General features: G+C 44.0%; 1 protein-coding gene across 1 annotated transcript in view; it reads left to right on the top strand.

Moving 5' to 3' along the window:
• Positions 1-1909: 1909 nt before the first annotated feature.
• The window catches only part of LOC147722864 (uncharacterized), a 336466-nt gene continuing 332375 nt past the window's right edge, over positions 1910-6000 (top strand). The window contains exon 1 of the mRNA XM_086966907.1: positions 1910-2036. The gene's annotated coding sequence lies outside the window, so the exon portion shown is untranslated. The remainder of the gene's footprint in view (positions 2037-6000) is intronic.

Below are 6000 nucleotides of genomic sequence, written 5' to 3'. Positions count from 1 at the left end.
CAGATAATATGGTTCCTAAACATCAGATATCAGATATGATAGAAGTACAAGTTGATCTGACATGCCAGACTTCTGTCTCTTTCCGTCAGTGTAAATGTCAAGTCCCCTGCACCCCTCCAATCACACGTCATGCAGCTGCGCGCGCATCCAAGCTTCCGATTTCTGCTGACATTGCCACATTTCTGCTTGGTGCCACCCACCTGCGTCACCTATCAGTGACGTTTCTAGCACACACCTCCAGTTCACGCCTCTTGATTACGTACTAGTACCACGTGTATACTGTTATCTTGTCTTCTCTCAACTGTTACGCCTCCTGCACTGTTGCTTATGATATGAATTAAGTATATAAGCTATGTATTGTCAATAAAATGTAGCGCGCTCTCTATCCCTTCTGACACCCCTGTGGTGGTCAGAATCCGATATCCTGGTCATGACCATTCCTTTTTTGAGGAATAAAACCCTTAGAAACTCTAACACCACGGACTCTGGTTTTTTCTTTCCGATCTGAGTTATTATTGATTAAGTACTTACCTGCATAGAAATTAAGAGAGTAAATTAATTATTTACGTCAGTAGGCGGGAACGTGGGAATTTATAATTGGGCTGGCGGATCCTACTAGACCAGCCCAAAACCAGAACATTCTGGCAACTTCTGGAAAGAACCCCTCGCAGCCCTCCCAAACTGCCTGGGGGAGGAGACCTCCCTGCGGTCAGCTCCCTCCCCCAAGCCCCCCTTCTGCCCGATTTCCGTCGCTCTTTGAATCTGCTCCCGGCGTCGCACACAAATCATGTGATGCAGCTCGCTATGGACGGCAGGAAATGTAGTCTGATTCCGGCATTTCGGAGCTCGGTATGCGCTGAGAGCAGTTAGTGCGCTACCGGCATCCGAATCCTGACAAGAGGCATGTTGTTCTATAACGTGTAGAATGCTAATTGCTTGCTTAAGTCGCACTGTCTCTGGTAACATACGGCTCCTAGGGTTATTAGTCCATCGCTTTCTGACCCGTTTCGGGGGGCAGAAGAATTGGACTTTGTTGGTGAAATAATTTCAGAATGATATTGAATGCAGCCATTTACCTTAGTTTTGCTACATATGTTGTGGTCCTTTCTAGGGCCCATGTCTTTCTTAGTATTAGAAATGTGGCTAGTGTGATTCTCTAATATGCAGTCAGGTGCTTGGGAATCATGATGCTCCTGAGATATCGGATTTGAGAACATAGTCGCAATCGTTATTTATATGTAATGCCGTCTCTACCGTAGATATTTGCTTTTTGATGGCCCCCATGGCCCCTGTAATATACTTCAGAAGCGTATTTTGGGACTTTTCTGGAGCACTGCTCTTACAGACAGAGGTTGGATGCTTTCTCTTTCCCATTTGCAGTGGGGACTGTATGCTATACAAATTCCTACGTGTAAAAAGAAATACAAAAGGGGGGATATAGGGCAAATTTTAAATTAACAGTACACAACTCAACTACTATAGTTAATAAGTTATTATCAGGTATTTCCAAGTATTGAATCCAACCCTTATCACAATTTAACAGTAAACAAATACTTCAAAGTCCACTACCCCACGTTGTATGCAAAGGAGATAATAATTTTCACTATGCGGCTCGAGTCTCGTGCTGGAGTATTTAATGTAACATAAACACGCAAAAACCACAGGTGCAGGTGAAGGAAAGCAAGAGGTGAGTTTTCCTCTTTTTAAGTCTAACAACAGTAGCTTATTTTACAGTGGCGAGCACTTGACTCTCCGGGCGTATTGAGTTCAGTTAGAGGATCTTAACGTTGTAACACAGCCCACACGGTGCACCACAATTCTGCTGCTACCAAAGCTTTTAGTTGCATGGTCCCGGAAGTCGAACTCAAAGGGGGTGGCCCCGCCCCGTCTCCTCCTGTCGCTGGTTGAGGCAGTGCGATGTTCACGCCTAACCCTATGCAGCTGCAGGCTATTTTTGGCTTTGCACCCTGGGACTCCAAGTCCCACCAGGGTGGTTGGTGAAAACGAGGACCGCTAGAACCAGGAAGCGGTGCAAGGTAAATAAAAGTGAAGCAAAGTGTCTGGCACCACAGGGGTTGAGGCAGCATTTTATAGCGCTGTGCTCACGCCTCCCACCTCAGCAGCTGCAGGCTATTTTGGGATTTTTACCCTGGGACTAAAAGTCCAAGCTGGGTGGTTGGTGAAAACGTGGGTCGCTAGAACCAGGAAGCAGAGTAAGGTAAATAAAAGTGAACCAGAATGCACTCCAGACATGAAGTCCACCCCCTCCAACGTCCTGCCCTCTCCGAAAAACAGTGACATTTCTTTTGAAGTTGTCAGGCCTGTGACATTGATTTTTTTTATATCTAACCTCCTTGTACCTGTTTTATAGGTTGTAATATATCCTGCCATTTTATTTGCCTCCACTTATCTATTGCAAAATAAGTCAAATTATATTTTCCTGGACATAATCCCTGTGGATCACAGGTAAGGCACCTTTCTGACATAGGAATGAGGTTACACTATGATAAAACAAAGTCTGGGAAACCGCACAAACTTTTGTTTGATATGTTTAGTGCTTGTCACCAATAGCAGTCGAGTTAACCTTTTAAGACGTTCTAAAACACAATGCCTAGGGAGAGAGCTGACCAGAAATGAAGAAAAAAGATTACACTTTGCTGGAAAAATTTCCATCTGGCGAAGGAGGGTTTGGCTAGACTAGACTCCATCATTATCTTGAATAATAGATAGCCATTTACTTTTTAACATTACTATATTTCTTGACCCTCCCACTCCCTTCCCTCATAGTCTTACACCCAACAAAGTGCTCCCACATCTCCGTATCTTAGCACACCCTATCACGCAGCGCGGCGGGAAAAACCCGATGATGAAGCATGCCACCATGAGTCACTTTGGTGGGTGAGGGTTATTTTAAGAAAACTCATAGTTTTCCCTGAAACATCAAGGAATACAACGACAGGACAGTCATATTGAAACAAGTGGACTATTTTTGGTTTATTTACACATGACAGGAAGTCGAGTCCCCTTTGTATATCACCTCTTTTTCCCCCCTTTGGTTATATGTGTTACATATAAGTCACCCCGAAGGTAGACCCTGTGTAGCCCATAGGACAGGGTGCTGTGTAATTAACCCGTTTGCTGCTGCTGTCGGCCAACGGCCATCACGAGCACTACCTCAGTAGTTCTGTGCAAGTCAATTGGCCGACGAGACCCCGCCCGCTTTATAGAACGTTCCGCAGTGACGCGGAACGTTCAGAGCAGCAAACGGAATAAAAGATTTGACATGTACTTTTAAGTTTTATATGTCCTGGTAGTCAAAAGCTCAAAAATGTGTTTTTCTCTACTGTGAGGCCTACCCCTCCCATAGGATAATATTTGGGATTGCTTATTACATTTAATAAGCTGTAATTCCTAATTGGGAACCAGCAGTTATGTCATGATTGGTACCGATGAAATTGTAATGATAATCCTTCTTCAATAGTAAAGTCAGATTTTTCATTACAATTTTGAAAATGCCACTTTTAGGAGTTTGCCATTTTCCTGCCCTTAGCCCATTTGTGTCTGCAGCCTGCTTGGGTCACATGACATCGTGTAGCTGACAGTGAGACTGTGTGAATTCCTCCCAGACAGTCATACAATAGAGGGATTAGGTATGCCTCAGTGGGCCATCTGCTTGCAGAATGGGGGGTTGGAGCGCTCCGGTCCCAATTACACCTCGATGGCTTATGCACTCCTTTCAGGCAAAGGGCCTAACAATCCTCTATTGTCACTGCAGCTAGCTTGGAGCCAGAACAGGATAGTCAGGAAATTCCATGCAGTCCAGAGGCTTCTCTCACCTTCCAGAAAAAGGGCATCAGTGTATAAAAACATGATCTACAAATCCACTCTTCAGTTTACTACTGGGCCTGTGGAAGGATTCTAAGAGGACTACCTGCTGCTTATGTGACCTGCTGTGCACTCTGCCAGACTGATACTGTACTTGGAAGGCCTGCTTTGCTGCCTAAAGACTGCCTTAAACCCTTAGAGGCTGACCGGCTGTTGAGTCCTGCATCTTCTCCTAAACCCAGGACTACCAGAAGTGACTCCAAAGGCTAATTTGCTGGCCTCCTGTTCAGGGCTGCAGGTCCATTAAAGGTTCTCACCATGTTGAACCCTCACCTTGACCCTGCCTGAGTGAGTCCTGAACCCCCAAGAGGTGTGTCACTAATTGCCTATCTGCCCGAGATGCATCGCTTGTCAAATTGACTTTGTGACCTCTCCCACAACGTTCTTCTCTGCAGCACCAAATCTGTTTCAGCAGTCTTTTGACAAATGGGTATCCAACATCATGGAACTGTCTTCGGCCACAGCCCTCTGCTTCGTCCCGCTGGAGTTTTTCGACTTACATTTCAGCAACTAAGTTTGAATGTAGAAATCTTCATTGCAGCTTCAACCCAAGGCAATCTGATCATGAGGATCCCTCCTTGGGCACCTCCTCCAGCTCGCTTCTGAACTTTACCTTCTCAGACATATTTCTTCAAGAATTTTCCAAAGTCCCAAGGTAAGTGCTGACTTGGCCCAATCCACTTCTTGTATTCGAAATGCACTCCATTGCGGTCGACCTTAACTTTTGACTTTGACTAGGTGTCCTCGTTGGAGCTTTCATCTTTTAGCATTAGATTTCACTCAAAACTTTAAAAATTCATAGCTTTGGTTCTACAGATTGTTTTATTTATTTATTTCATTTTGGTGTCAACTAATGTATTAAAATGTACTCTATTTTTCTAAATTGATTTGGTAATTTTCCTGTTTTGTGCTTTTTACATTATTACTAATTGAGTACTGCATAAATACTTTACACATTGCCTCTAAATTCAGCCTGACGGCTTTTTGTAACAAGCTACCCAGAGTTAATCACAGATTAATTTAGTTACTTTTTGTTGTTCACCCTGCAAGGGTTTGTGCCTGTTGCTTGAGCAAGGCTCACACTCCAGTCAACCAACAACCCAATGACTTAGAGAAACATAGCAAAGAAATGTGGGGCACAGGATGTACTGATAGTGAAGGAATGGGAAAAAGATATGGTCTGCTGCATGTTCAGGGAGAAAACAGTATATGTGTCCAGGGGGTGCCCGAAAAAGTGGATGCAAATTTGGGGTAAATGGAATGCCTACAGGGGGGACATATCTGTACCGCCCAGAGTACGGTCACAAGCCTCAGACGAAGTAGACACTTGAAATGTAAGAACAATCTAACCAAGGTTTGGGATTACTTATTAAACTGACCCATGTGTTCCGCTTCAATGATAATGGTGAATCTAACGCTGCATTAACTGTGAAATCTGTACTGTTGTTTGCTGAAATCAATAAAAAGAAATTTTTTAAAAACCAACCAAATGTCTCACAGTATTCAACCTATTTAAATGTCAAGTGGTGTTGCAGTGATTTCATTACAAGACAAGGAGGCTACATTATGCATTAATCCTTTAATGCCAACTCACAACAGCCGCTTACATCATAAAGGAACAATAAAGAACTAGATGACATCACGCCATCAATATAAGCCATGAACAGGAGTAGAGCTGCCTCTTAAATGCGGCTCACAACAGATAAGTAGTACTCTTCAAACTTTCAATGTTTTTGCTATTTACTTGTTAATTTAGTTGAATTTACTAATTGTTATATGGTGCCTATTAATTTTAACAATGTGCTTATGTATATTGACAAGGTATGGCACCTTTTGGGCTGAACTCGCTGTGTGACTCGCTTTCCACCCCCTCCCTCGATCGCTGTGACTCGCTGCGATCTGCCCCCTCCCTCGACTTCCAATTTATGGTTGTCAATTTCCCTCTGTTCCCCTTCCCTTAGCGTTGGGAGTCGTAGAGGGTTTCCACTGTTTGCCGGTGTTGCGCGCACCCGGTGCCTCCTACCTCCATTTGTGGCTGTGTTTTTCTCCTGTCGCGCCTTCCGCGGGATACCAGTTTGTCTCCTCGTCTCTAATGTCGATATTTTGAAGCTCGGG

Source organism: Lissotriton vulgaris, chromosome 4_1 (genome assembly GCF_964263255.1).
Source record: "Lissotriton vulgaris chromosome 4_1, aLisVul1.2, whole genome shotgun sequence".
Lineage (NCBI taxonomy): Eukaryota > Metazoa > Chordata > Amphibia > Caudata > Salamandridae > Lissotriton > Lissotriton vulgaris.
Note: the sequence above shows the minus strand (reverse complement) of the source record. Positions and strands in the feature narration are given on the sequence as shown.